Genomic DNA, 15,167 nt, shown 5'->3' with positions numbered 1-15,167 from the left:
GGAACTGCCCTTTTAAAGTGTTCCACCTTGACTGGTCTGCTAGTCTCTGTGAGGATCCAGAACTTTCCATCCTGACCTCAATAGAAAGTGACTCTCCTGCCTCCACCACTTGTTAGAAGTAACGTCACCTGGGACTATCCAATCACCCCTTCCCCCAGTAGCCCATGAAAATTTCTATTTAGCAATCACTCTAATCACACCATTTTCTTTCTTTGTCAAGGATCAGTAAACTACACTTCAAAAAATATTAAAATCTTATGTAAGGGAAGCAGTAAGGTAGTTGGCAAATGAATGCACAGCACTACATTTCAGAGGAGTCCAGCAAGAAAGCAGTGAGAACTCCCTGGGGTCTGTGTCTCCTCAATATCTACTGTGGAGCTGCTGAGAATGAAGGGAAAGGAGAACTCTGCGTAACACAGCTTCCTGAGCCTGAGTCCCCACCTCCCACCTGCCCAGGGCTTCTGGACAGTCCAGATGCCAGCACAATGGGCAGCTGTCTCCTCCTTCCTCTGCTTGGCTTGGTCAGAAAGGAGGGCCTACTTCAGCTGAAGAAATTGAACCCCCCAACTAGGTCATCCCTTGAGTTCTGGCGTAAATTCAACACTTGCGCAAGCCCTGGGAGGCTCTGGCGGTGCCTGCCCTCTTTGCCTCTTGAGGCTGGTCCCTCCAGCTTCTGCAAATTCAGAGAAACCATTCAGGGTTCTGCTCTGTCACTGCTACTGACTTCCAGTGAAACCCAGGGCGAGTCTTTTTGGCTTGTAATAGCAAAAGGTGAAACCTGCCTCAATGTCCCACTGTAAGAGGTGATAAAGAGAACTCTGCTATAGAATGAGGGAGACCTGTGTGTCCCTATGCAAATGAGGCCACGATAGTTTATAAAAGCAGATCACAGACAAATAGAATGTATAATATAAGGCAGCATAAATATATTATTCATGTTTCATTAAAACTATGGAAAATATTAGTAAATAACCTCTTAGGAGGTGGGCCTAGGTAGACCTTTCACTTTTTATTTTTTGTTTTAATATTGTTTAAACTTTATGTTGAGCATATGTCACTTTTTTTTTTTAAGATTTTTATTGGGGAATTGGGGGGATGGGAACAGTGCTGGGGAATTGGGGGAAGGGGAACAGACAAGTTGCTGTCCTTTTGTTCTTCAGTCTAGTTGTGGAGGACGTTGCTTCACTGGCCCAAGTTGGCACCATCATTGCGCTCTTCCTGGGTGAGGCAGATCAGTCGCCGGCTTCTGGACGGCCGCTCACTGCGGCTGCTGGCCGCTCACGCTGGCTGCTGGCTACAGACGGTAGCCCATGGCAACCCACTGCCACAGGGGCTGCAGCCCACGCCGTCGCCGGCGACTCAAGGCAGCCCAGCTCCAGGTTGAGCTGTTGTTCAGCATCTTAGCTGTAGAGGGCAGTGTCACTGGCCCTCATATGTGGGATCCGAACCAGGGCCCTCTGGCATCCCAAGCCAGCTCTTAACCATCGCGCCACTAGGCCAGCCCATATGTCACTTTTTGATAAACAAAAGCAGCAAAGATGTTTCCATCTTAAAAAAACAATGAAAGAGAAAAATTATGTCCAAAATGCACTAGGCAGTGGGAATTTAAAATGATTTAAAAATGGAACATCCCAGTCAGGACCCCCTCTTGTTTCGAGAGCTGTAACTCTCTGCTCTAATAAAACTATCCTCTGCTACAAGCTCTACCTCTCTGGTTTGTGTCTCCATTCTTCCACTTCACGAGATTATGACTCAGGCACAAGAAACATCCTAAATCATTTGGGGGGCTCGTCCGGGATCGAAGGAGAGGTAAATATAATCTATGCTTTTCTATTTGCCTTGCCCACTCACCAGCCTTCAATATTTTTCTGTCACACAAAAATTGGGCCTCCAACAGCCAGGTAAAGGTGAATAGCACGACTTCCAATCTTAAGACTTGGAGGACAGGCTTTGCAGGAAGACTGATCAATCCCCTCTGGTGCTAAGCTGGAGGAATGCCGGTCTTAGCCCGACTGCTTTCTGTCTTGTAAGGAGGGAGCCAAGGATGGTGTGAGGTTGGGGTGAAGGGCTCTTGGTGGCAACCGAGGCGTTCTGGCTGCAGCAACTCTGCAGTGAACCCTAAAGTCCTCCTGAGTCCTCCCCTGATCCGACTGCCCATAAGGGTGCCATTCAGAGGCTCTCCTCCTCTCAACTGCCATCTCTTATCTCTCTGCTGTCTTTTCTTTTCCACGAGGAGACTGAATACTGGCGTGTGGCTGAGTTTCAGGCCTTTGTGGGCAACTGAGGCGTCTCGGCTGCAGCAACTCTGCAGTAGACATCCGAAGGTCCCACTGGTCTTTTCCTAGTCTGACCACCAGTAAGGGTGCCAGCTGAATGTCTCCCCCACCCTTATTGCTTTATTTCATCCTGAGAATATCTCTCCTCAGCCTCTGAGATGCTGGTCCAGGGTCCCTTCCCTGTAAGTCCTCCTCAGCACACACTCCCCACCAGCTTCAAGACATCTTAAGATGGGCAATCGGCCCTTCACCCCCCCTGAACTGCATCCTGAAACATTGGGACAAATTTGACCCTCAAACCCTAAAGAAGCGGCTCCTGGTCTTTTTTTACTTAGAAGTATGGCCTCAAAACACATTGGAAGATGGGGAAACCTGGCCTCCTGAGGGAAGTATTAATTACAATACTATCATGCAGTTGGACCTGCTTTACAGACAGGAAGACAAATGGTCAGAAGTTCCCTATGTTCAGGCTTTTTTTGCCCTGATGGACAATCCAGACCTCTGTGAAACATGTATGGTTGACCTGGCCCTTCTGGCTGTAATCTCTCGCCACCTTCCTCAAAGGGAGCTCATCCTAAGGAGACTCTACATGAGAAGCCCCTTCCTGAGGAGGTCCCCTTAACAAACACCCAGTCAAAAGATCGCCCCAAAACTTTGTATCCTGCCCGTTCTCCGGAGCCGGTTCCTACCCCAGCTTCTTCCAATTGTCCTCCATACCCAGGATCTCCTGCCCCAAAGCACCCCCAGTTTAGAGTAAATCTCCTTCCCTTACAGGAAATGCCGGGAGAATTTGGACCTGTTAGGGTTCAAGTCCCCTTCTCCCTACAGGATCTCAGAAAAATAAAAGGAGATCTAGGAAAGTTCTCAGAGGACCCTGACAGATACGTAGAAGCTTTCCAAAATCTAACCCAGGTCTTTGACTTCTCTTGGAAAGATGTCATGTTAATTTTAAATTAGACTCTCACTAACTCTGAGAAACAAGCAGTTCTACAAGCTGCTTAAAGGTTTCGTGATGATCAGTTCTTAGCATATTATGATAGGCAGGTAGGACAGGACTCCGTTCGGGAACCTTTCCCTACAGGGAAACAAGCAGTGCCCACTGCTGATCCACTATGGGATTCTGACTCAGCCCTAAGACACTGGCAGAGAAAACACTTTCTGGCATGCATATTAGAAGGACTGAGGAGAACTAGGAAAAAACCCATCAATTATTCAAAGCGGTCTACTATTAGCCAGAATTTGGAAGAAAAGCCCTCCACCTTTTTAGAAAGGTTCAAGGAGGCCTTAATTAAAGACACCCCATCCAACCTGACACACTTGAATCCTCTTAAAGGACAAATTTATAACTCAGGCTGCCCCAGGTATCCGTAGGAAATGACAAAAATTGGCTATTGGTCCTGAAGGCACCTTGGACCAGTTACTCAAGATGGCCAACACTGTCTTTTATCATAGGGACCTAGAGGAAGCCCAGGATAAGGAGAAAAAAAATAAGGAAAAAGGTGGAAATATTGATGGCTGCCCTGCAGACTAAAACCCAAAAGGGTGCCCAGGGCAAATCCAACTGTCACTGTTGTGGACAGTCCGGACACTGGATAAAGGATTGCCTACAGTGATTGGGGCCAGTCCCAAAGCCTCTGTGGCCCTGTCTCATCTGCAAAGGGGATCACTGGAAAGCAGACTGTCCCCAGAGGCCTCTACCCCCGAGGCCAGCCTCTCCTAGCCAGGCTCCCACATGGTACTGAATGGGCTCGGGGCTTCTAACAATGGCTCCTACATCCCATCTCATCATCGGGACTCCTGAGACACAGGTAACCCTAGAAGTGGAAGAAAAATCTACTGTTTTCCTTCTGGACACAGGATCAACCTTCTCCGTCCTCCTCTCCAATCCAGAGACTCTCTCCAATCGACATGTTACGGTCCACGGAGTCACGGGCAAACCCATTCCTAAATATTTTTCTCAGCCCTTAGGCTGCATACGGGGTGACCTAATGTTTGCCCATTCATTCTTAATCATGCCAGACAGCCCTACCCCTCTATTAGGAAGAGACATTATGACGGCAATGGGGACAATTGTTCTGCTAGCCCCTGGAAACATTCCTAGCTGCCTCCCAGTAGTAGAAACCAACATCAGCCCTGATGTCCGGGTCTCACAAGGGACAACTGGTCGCGCCCTGACGGCCACTCCAGTCCACATCCATCTTAAGGACTCGACCCTATTTTCTTGCCGAAAACAATATCCTTTAAAGCCTGAGGCAAGAAAAGGAATAATCCCCATCATTAACAATCTCAAAAAACGGATTTCTCAGAGAATGCAATAGCCCTTGCAACACCCCCCATCTTAGGTGATCCCAAGCCCACAGGGGAATGGAGACTAGTTCGAGATCTCCGGGCGATTAATGAGGCAGTTATTCCTATACACCCTTAGTTCCAAATCCTTACACACTCCTAGCCCAAATACCTGAAATTGCCAAATGGTTTACGGTATTTGATTTAAAGGATGCCTTTTTCTGTGTACCTGTATACCCTGACTCACAATGTCTCTTTGTTGAGGATCCTGAAAGTCAGACTTCACAACTCACCTGGACAGTTCTCCCTCAGGGGTTTAGAGATAGTCCATACCTCTTTGGACAGGCTCTCTCCAAGGACCTGTCAGGGTTTTCCTATAACAGCTGTATTCTTTTACAATATGTTGATGACCTTTTATTATGTGCTTCATCTGAAGGCCTCATCAGCCAAGGCACTACTGCCTTTCTAAATTTTCTAGCCTCTAAGGGTTACAAAGTTTCCAAGACTAAGGCCCAAATGTGTCAGACTTCTGTCAAATACCTTGGGCTAATTATCTCTGAAGGAACTAGGGCCCTAGGAGAGGACAGAATCCGTCCCATCTCCACGTATCCCTTACCCAGTACCCTCAAACAACTAAGAGGCTTCCTAGGCATTACTGGCTATTGTCGCCTGTGGGTGCCAGGCTATGGAGAAATGACCCATCCTCTCTACCAATTGAGGACACTCAAAATGCAAATACTCATGTATTACTTTGGAGCCCAGAGATGGAACAGGCCTTCAGCCTTTTAAAACAAACACTGCTAAGTGCCCCAGCCTTGAGCCTTCCCACTGGAAAATCCTTTCATTTATATGTAACAGAAAGAAAAAGAGTGGCTTTAGGAGTTTTAACCCAACCTAGAGGTCCCTTACAGCAACCAGTAGGCTATTTTAGTAAAGAACTAGATCTTGTAGTACACGACTGGCCAGCTTGCTTCTGGGCTATAGCTGCAGCTGGCCTCCTGGTTCCTGAAGCTACCTAGCTCACAATGGGACAAGACTTAACTCTCTTTGTTCCAGATCACATTCAGGGACTTCTAAATACTGACAACAGTCACTGGCTCACAGATAGCTGCCTCCTGCGGTATCAAGCCCTTTTATTAGAAGGTCCTATAACTCAAATACAGACCTGCTCCTCTCTCAATCCAGCCACATTCCTCCCTGAAACAGGGGAAGAACTAACTCATAACTCCCAACAAGTTTTATCACAAACTTATGCTGCTAGAGCATATTTACAAGAAATACAACTAGACAACCCAGATTGGATGTTTTTCATTGATGGGAGACCCTTTTCTAACCAATGACCTCGTAACCGACTGGGAGGCTATAGAGTTAACCCAACATGTAACCTCTCTAACTCAATTCCAACAGGCTATTCGACAATTGTGAGAAGCCCAGCCCCAAATGGATCAAAAACCCTTGTTTAACCCATGGGATGAAGTTCTTATTAAAACTCTTCCTTCTCTATCTCCTAGCCTAGACCCTGTCTGGAAAGGTCCCTACACAGTAATCCTTTCCACTCCTACTGCAGTGAAAGTACCAGAATTCGACTCTTGGATGCACCACTCTAGAGTCAAGCCATGGGCAACCCCAGATCAGAGTCCTGAATACTCCAGCCATCCCCAGGGAGACCTAAAACTGGTTCTACATCTCTCAGATAAAAGCCAGTAAGTTACAATGGTGCTCAACATGGAGCCACACATGGACCTACAAGACCTGCCCATCTATCCTGGACCGTTAGACCGCCCTCTGATCGACTAGCCCACGGCCGGTTCATACTTCGCCCCTCCTCAGCAGGAAGCAGCCAGACGGCAGTTAGGGTTACCTCATCAGAGGGGGGATGGAGATGGAAAAGCTATAGGTAGTCAGGGAAATGGCCACGGTAGAAGGCATTAGGGCAGAAACCATAACAGGGCCAGGAAAAATAATTTTAATAGCTGACTGATAGGTTTAGGTCACAGGACCCCACCAGAACACAAACTTCTGGGAGAGGGAGGAGGAGATGGTTTTACAGGTTAGTTAACATAACATAAGGCAGTCAAGAACTCCCTGAGAGAATGACCAGAAGACAATGATATCTTCAAAGCTCTAGTCTTGAGATACCATAATCCTATCAGAACAGAGACATCAGTTACGCTCTGAGGCAACTAGACAGTTTAAAAGGAGTATTTCCCCACCTAACTGTGGGCACCCCAGTCAGGACCCCCTCTCATTTAGAGAGCTGTAACTCTGCTCTAATAAAACTACCGTCTGCTACAAACTCTACCTCTCTGGTCCTTGTCTCCATTCTTCGGCTTCATGAGACTACGACCCTGGCACAAAAAACATCCTACATCATTGGAAGTACACAAAGCAAGATGAGAGAAGAGGGGGTCTTCAGGCACCATGGCCACTATTGCGGCCGGTGTGGGCTGGCTGGAAGAAGAGGCGTTGCGGCGAAAGGAACAGCGGAAAGCCCTACGGGAGAAAACTGGACGCAAAGACAAGGAAGACGGAGAGCCAAAGACCAAGCAGCTCAGAGACAGGGAAGAGGAAGGTGAGAAGCACAGGGACCTCAGGCTGTGGAACTACGTCCCCAAGGATGAGGATCTGAAGAAGAGGAGACCAAACCAGTCGCAGTGCCAGAGAAGGTGAAGGAGCAGCTGGAGACTGCCAAGCCAGAGCCGGTCATTGAAGAAGTGGACCTGGCCACCCTCGCACCCCAGAAGCCTGATTGAGACCTCAAGAGGGATGTAGCCAAGAAGCTGAAGAAGCTAGAAAAGCGGACGCAGAGGGCCATCGCCGAGCTGATCCGTGAGAGGTTGAAAGGCCAGGAGGACAGCCTGGCCTTGGCAGTGGATGCCACCACCGAACAAGAGGCCTGTGACTCGGACTGAGGCCTGCCCTATGCCCTCACCCACCACCCATCGGGCCTGTTCTGTAGGAGGATGGTCTTGGAGAAGAGTGGCCGCTGGGCTTGCCATCACTTCCAGTTTGGCTTCAGAGCAGTGACCCTGCCCCCATCAGTCTGAACCACCCTCCATGAGGTCAGCTCCTTGTCTCCAGAGTGGTCCCCACCACCCTGAGGGGGCAGAGCCAGCAGCAGCCCTGTGGGCTTGCTGTGTCTGTACATATGTATATATTTTGGACTTCTTTTTTTTAATCTCTGAAAATAGAAATAAGCAAAAAAAAAAAAATACAGTCTGTTTCCTTGAGAGATTCACAAATTAGCAGGGCATATTTTAAAGAAAAGAGCACTTCCTAACTCTCCAAATAATTGTTTCCAAATCACTCTGTAAATTGTATTTTTAAATGATTATGTGAGACCTTCCTACACTATTTTTAAGCTTTTTGTAGCTCTTAAAGTCTCGAGATAGACTTGACTTCACTTTTTCCTTTGTTCACCCAAGAAATAGTTAAGATCCATCCCACAAGCAAGGTGCTGTACGGTGTGCTAAGGTGGAACCAAGGGATTTCTTATTCTGACCTTAGGGAGCTTGCAGTCTGATGAGAAACACAGGAGATTTGTATAAAAAATAACAATGTAAGGGAGATAATGACAAGTGCCCAAAGAGATGAACTAGGTACAGGATTCCAGAGCCCCAGAGACCACGCCCCTGGATCACGAGAGATGGTGAGGGACTGGGCTGCCAAGATGTGGTGTGATTTGGACAAGTAAATGTCACTTTTCAAATTTAGACATGAATTGAGAAATTTGCAGCAGCTACAGCAAGTGTGAAAGCTTATGCCGTTCTTTTTATTTCCCGTGACTAACCCAACCCTCCTGCCACACACCCGTTGCTTTGTTTAACCAGAGGGGGAGCACTTGGACTTGGTGCCGGTTGGCGGTCTACCATTCTCCTTCCTGGAAGGAGCGTGACCCAGGGTACGCCTTGGAGCTTTGGCTGAGTTTTGGTGATGTTGGTTCAAGTGCCCCTCACCCAATAAAAGCAGCCCTTGGCTAGATTTTCCTGGTAATTGGAAACCTCTCAGCAAACCTGATCTCTGCACTGAGTCAAAAGTCACGTTTACGTGCAATTAACACTCCCTCTTCTGCACATCACGAGGCATCATCTCATGTTCAGCAGGACCCTGACACACAGCCAGTGTGTCTGGTTGTGGAGCTAGTCTCAGCCATGTTCCATGGAACCTGGCCCTTGAGCAAAACGCTCCTCTGTGCAACTGCAGTTCTAACCATTTCCTTCTAAATCCTTATTTCAACATTCTAGAGTGTCCCTCGACAAAGATGCTCATTTTCTCTCTCTCTCTCTTATTTTTTTCTGTGTTCTCATGACAGTTTAAGGAAAGCTTCCATGAAGGTCACCCCTTCCTCTGGTGAGTCCTGGTAACCAAGAGCAGCAGGTCAGGCGGCTGCGGCTTTGATCAAGTAAAAACATCATTCTAACAAACGTTTTGGGAAACGAGACGGTGAGCAGCACGTGCTCATAGACAGCCAGGAAGGGTTTCTTTCATTCTGTTCCAAAGACATTCATGAAGCAGTTACTATGTCCCAGGCACAAGGCATACACAAATGAATGACCCTGGCCCTGAACCTCTAGGTGGCTGCAATATGGTAGAGGAAACATCCTTGAAAATCATATTAATAGCTGCCATTACTTGGGGCCTCCTGTGGGTCAGGGCTATGCCAGTGTGTTTTCGATCATACTCTACAACCCTGCAAGAGAGGTTTCATTAGCTTCTTTCCAAGGATGAAAAAGCAGTGGCCTCCCGGAGCAGAGAGGAGGTACACAGGGCCCAGGAGAGCCCAGGTGAGCCCAGGTAGAGGCACAGGGATCTGTTCCACACAGGAGCTGGGAGTACACACAAGGCCCACAGTGAGAAGCAGGAGGGCACCCAGAAGCTGGGAGTTCTGATAAAGCAGTAGAACTGTTAAGGGAAGTTGGATGGGTAGGCCAGCAGCTCTGAGACCAGAGAGGCCTACAGGGACAGAGTCCCCAGTTCGTGAAGCTGGAGAGGCAGACATGGCAGCACCTGTGACTGGAAACACACAAGCACTCTGCTTCCAGAGCAGAGATAACTCAAGCTGTGTCTCTTTTATCCAGCTCCTCTTCCCCTTGGTAGCCACCTGGACCCCAGTCAGCCATCCTAAACTTCAGGAGGACAACCATGAGGGAGGAATAGGAGGAGCATCACTAATCTACTTGTTGCTGGAAAGGCAATGCTCCACTGGGGGTGATGGCATAACCACCTCCCATCAAGCAGAGAACACTGTGTGTCTGCCACAGACCAAACGCTCCAGTGGGAGGGTCCATGGCCTGGTCGGATTTGCATTCGTCCCAGAAGTTTATTTACTTTTTTCCTTACTTCCCAAAAGCTCTACTGGTAGTGGTCAAACTTGATCTGTGACACTGGGCAAGATGTACTTCCCATAGGTGCCTGCTGACTCATCTGTAATGTACAGGGTTGAACTTGATTTCCAAGGTCTCTCCCTGCTCTCAACATCCATGAGCCTAAGTCAGCATTTTGAGAAGCAAAGTGAATTCTCACAATTCTTCACCCCTATGTGATGAACTATCTTTATTGTAATAGTCAAACTTCACACTTGATAAAGAAGTTTCCTGAGCCCTAAGCATATTGTTATACATAGGTGGAAAAAAAACCCCACAAACTTATCCTAAGCCCTAAGCATAGTAACAGAATAGGGAAATGTAGTAGGTTTTGGAGAATTTTTAAATAGTTGGTTTCAGAGAATGCAGGTTTTAATTTAAGTTCTACCACCTATTGGCTGCTGAACTTTAGATCTGCTCTGCACAAATCCTAGTTTCTAATATCTGACAGTTTTTGGAAAAGCATTTAACTATAGAGAATTATTGCATGGATCAATTAGGATGAGGAATACAAAAGAGTTTTTGGAAAGATGAGAAACTAGATGTCTTTGTTAGGACCAGAACTTCCAGTATTAAGTTTCTGGTGGTCCAAGACTTGGCTGGCAGGCAAAAGACAGGAGGGAATGGTATGAGTGAGGCCAGGCAGTTATGGATCACGGCCTCATTGATGGGGGAAAGAGCTTGCTGATGAAATGAGCGTCAGGGAAAAGGCAGTTTGATTTCTGTTGAGGAGAAGGGAGACACCTATTGCAAGCAGCACCAAGGGTTTCAGCAGTCCAAAGACAAGTCCATTAAGCAGGTTCTTCCTTATGCGAAGTATCTCCTCCCTTGGAAAACTAAGCACCGGGGTCAGAGAGTGTTGGGGTTCATGTTGCTTCTCACATTGCTCACCTGGGATCACTTGGCTCCCCAAACCAGGCCATTTAAGGAGGAAGAAACAGATCAGGGAAGGTAGGATGACTCACCTGAGGTCCTGGGAGTGGGAGCAAACTCCAGGTGTCTAGGGAAGGGAACTCCACCAGACTGCAGGGGACAATCATGAGCACCACCTGAGCTGGCGTCTGGGGTGTGCAGAGGGCAGATGTCACCTAATTCTAAAGGGATTGTAGACCCTACCAGGAAAGTATGTTAACTTCAAAGATTAGAATTAGGAACAAAGATTAGAAGCAGGCTAGAACCAATAGGGCACCGATATGTATCTTAAGCTGTATCAAGCTAGGTTCAATGATAAAAATGTAAGTTTCTATATTACCTGCCTCTGTACAGTATGAGTAGATTCCTCATGTTACAGAGAACTTTGTACTCTATGTGGCTTCCCTGGGCACAGGTTGTGCAAATGGGCCACTAACAATTGGTTTGTTGTTGTCATCCCCATTCAAATGGTGGAAATTATTACTTTGTTATAGTATTATGGCCATTATGTACTTGGGGCCTCCACGTGGCCCATGCTGTTCTAGTACCCATAGAACCTCCAATCTTCTCAATGACCTAGTAATGTCAGCATTTGCAGATACGAGGTCTGACAATTAAGTTTGCGAACTTGTTGCAACGATGTTGCTAACCTTTTTTGATATCGAGGGATTATTCATTATGAATTTGTACCAACTGGACAATCAGTTAACCAAGTTTACTATTTGGAAGTGCTGAAAAGACTGTGTGAAAAAGTTAGATGACCTGAGCTTTCACTAAAAATTCATGATTCTTGCATCACAACAATGCACCAGCTCACACTGCACTGTCTGTGAGGGAGTTTTTAGCCAGTGAACAAATAAATATATTGGAACACCCTCCCTACTCACCTGATCTGGCCCCCAATGTCTTCCTTCTTTACCCAAAGATCAAGGAAATATTGAAAGGAAGACATTTTGATGATATTCAGGACATCAAGGGTAATACAATGACAGCTCTGATGGCCATTCCAGGAAAAGAATTCCAAATTGCTTTGAAGGGTGGACTAGGTGCTGGCATTGGTGCATAACTTCCCAAGGGGAATATTTCAAAGGTGACCATAGTGACATTCAGCAATGAGGTATGTAGCACTTTTTCTAAGATGAGTTCGTGAACTTAATTGTCTGACCTCATAATTAAACTGAAGTTCAGAAAAGTTAGGTAACTTGCTTGAGGTCACACAGCTGGTAAGTGTCAAGGCCAAGATTTAAACCCAGTTATACTTGGTTCCAAAGCCTAGCCCATGTTCTTTCACTATTGCTTGCTGCTCTAGACCACAGTGATGGCACAGACATAACAGCAAGGGCTGCATCTCTGTACAGTCCCTGTGTCAAAGACATTAAACCAATCAAAAGTTTAAACTTAAGTCAGCAATCAGAATCATTATTTCCGTGCTGTGCCCAACATGTAGTTCAAGAATCGCTTCCTAATTTGGATCTAGAGGGCAATTGTGCCAAGGTCCCAGGTAGCCCATTAACATAGCATCTCAAAGTAGGTGAGGACTCACATTTGTGGGGCATTGAGCATGCCACAGGAAAACGTTTATTCTCAGGTAACATTAGCTGAGTCATTTCACTAGGCCCTATCTGAGCACCACCACTTACTAAGTCCTGTGTACATAATCTGGGAAGGAGGGATCTCTTCATAAGACCTATAGGAAACATGTAAGAAAACAATGTTATTATATCTGACTAATCTTATGAAGTGTCTTGGGGCTCTTTTTAAAGATAATCTTTGTCAAATATATGGTAATGGAAGGAGAACTGACTCTGGGTGGTGAGCACACACTGCGATATATAGATGATGTATTATAGAATTGTACACTTGAAACCTATGTAATTTTAATAACCATTGTCACCCCAAAAATTAATTTAAAGAATAAATGATAATTTTTATTAGCTGACTCAATTTCATCCAGCTAGGCCATATTAGAGAAATGATTAAAAGAAACCCTATTTCTTTAAACATCACTTAGAGGTCTAGTAGGTGTGAAACAAAATAAAACGAAAAACTCTCCACACATTTCAAATGATAAGTGTGGAGACATGAATCAGTGTCTTAAGCAAAGTGAAGAGGAATGTGGTGGCCCAAGACAGAGTAGGGTCACAGTGTCTCCATGCTGCTAATTTGGGGATGGCCAGAGGTACAGGCTTTGAGTGGCAGATAAGCATTTCTTGCTCTCTAAGGATAGTCACCTTATCTCTTCACAGATGTCAGGAACCTGGAAAAAAGGTGGCAGGTGAACCAAGCTGAAACATTCCAGTGAGGGTGGTACTGAATCTTAGGGTCACTGACCCTGTTTCAGTGACCTTTAAAAATATCCATTAATAAAAACAACATTTATTAAATACCTCCTAACAGCCAGATGCTGTGGCAATGTCCACAGATGCTATTTCTCCTCTTCACCATCTACCTTGTGAAGGAGGTTTTAATATCTGATTTTTGGAAGTGAAAAAACCAGAAAATCAGTGAGGTTCACCTGCCCCAGTTTACGTACCCAGGATTTCCCCACACACACACTTGTTTTCTAATTCTTGGACCCAAGAACTTCCCTCCACCTCCACCTCATGCAAACTTCCTCTCCTGAAGCCAACCAACACTTACTGAACCTGAATATTTACCCTGAATAGCCAAGAACTGTTGCAGAGGAATTCAAGAAAGCAAAAAAACCATACTTCTGGACTGCAGAGACCCTAAAATCTAGAATAGCGAACAGATTCACATAAGAAGATAACTCATACTACTACACGGCAATGAAGAGGGGGTTGAACCCATGAAGAGGGGCTGGTGGCATACAGATGAGGTGTGTTATCCTAGGAAGAGAGAAAGTTGTGCAGATTTCCCCCGAGTTGGTCTTGGAGGAACGTGTCGAAATTAGACAGGAACTCAGGCAGGGTTACATACATTCTAGCAGGAAAGACTTTCCATAGTGACCTTCCCTGATCCAGAGAAAGCAAGGACTAAACTCAAATTTGGAGTAGAAACAGAGGGAGAATTCTGGAGACATTTTGGAAGTCTTGCTAATTTAACTTTCTCCTTCATCATTAAAAAAAAAAGTACCAAGGTAAAATTTACATCGAATGAAATTCACAGATCTTAGGTATAAATAAAGGGATTCTGATAAATGCATACGCTTGTGTAATCGCCACGCCAATCAAGCTATAGAATATTTATGTTACCCCAGAAAGTTCCTTCGTGCCCTTTCTCTCCCCTACCCACCCCTAGAAGCAACCACTGTTCTGATTCCTTCCTTCCTTCCTTCCTTCCTTCCTTCCTTCCTTCCTTCCTTCCTTCCTTCCTTCATTTAACTTTATTGGGTAATAGTGTGTTTTTTCCAGGACCCATCAGCTCCAAGTCAACTTGTCCTTCAATCTAGTTGTGGAGGGCGCAGCTCAGCTCCAAGTCCAGTGGCTGTTTTCAATCTAGTTGCGGGGATGCAGCCCACCATCCCATGCGGGAGCTGAACTGGCAACCTTGTTGTTAAGAGCACATGCTTTCACCAGCTAAGCCACCCGGCTGCCCCTGTTCTGATTTCTATATCCATAGATTAGAACTTCATATGAAAAGAATCATATGGTATGCATTACTTTGTGTCTGACTTCTTTTGTTCTGCATGGTGCATCTTCTGAAATTAGTTCATGTTGTTGCATGTATTGGTAGTTCATTTCTTTTTATTTCCATGTAGTATTCCATTGTACGGACGTTTTGTTTATTTGTGATGCTTGCACTGATGGACATTTGGGTTGTTTCCAGTTTGGGCTACTATGAATGAAGCTGCTACAAACATTGTTGCTTGCCCCTACTATCATTTTAAAATCCATTTCCTAGTCTCCCTTTTTTTCTCCTTTGTTTATTTTCTGAGAATTCAGATGACATCCTGCGATAGATACAAAAAGACTTGGAGCTGAAGTCCCTGTTAGACTAAATTACATACACGAAAGCCTTTCTATTCAAACCTACTCACACAGAATTAGAAAAGTCATAATTCATATGTACTTCACTGTATTTATAAAGTGTATTGATGAATGCGGATAAAATTACTTGCAAGAAGTTTTCAAAATCATGTTCACAGTTCACCATCCATGGAAGTTTTTAGCTGTCTCCCACATTTTAACTACTCTGCTTCTTCCTGAGCAAGGTACCCCACCCACATATCTGTGAACCCATGCTGTTAAGGATGAAAGCAGTGAAAAATAAGAAAGTTATATCTCTCTCTCCTTCCTCCATTTGCAACAAATTAAGAATCAATGAGGCAAGAAACCAGTAAGTAACAAGAAGAAATCTGACCGGATTC

At 45.6% G+C, this 15,167-nt stretch overlaps 1 pseudogene; it reads left to right on the top strand.

Moving 5' to 3' along the window:
• Positions 1-6,983: 6,983 nt before the first annotated feature.
• LOC109395473 (coiled-coil domain-containing protein 12 pseudogene) lies at positions 6,984-7,474 on the top strand (annotated as a pseudogene).
• Positions 7,475-15,167: the final 7,693 nt, after the last annotated feature.

Source organism: Hipposideros armiger, unplaced genomic scaffold, assembly GCF_001890085.2.
Source record: "Hipposideros armiger isolate ML-2016 unplaced genomic scaffold, ASM189008v1 scaffold_472, whole genome shotgun sequence".
In the NCBI taxonomy this organism is placed as follows: domain Eukaryota; kingdom Metazoa; phylum Chordata; class Mammalia; order Chiroptera; family Hipposideridae; genus Hipposideros; species Hipposideros armiger.
This window is presented reverse-complemented; position numbering and strand designations above follow the sequence as displayed.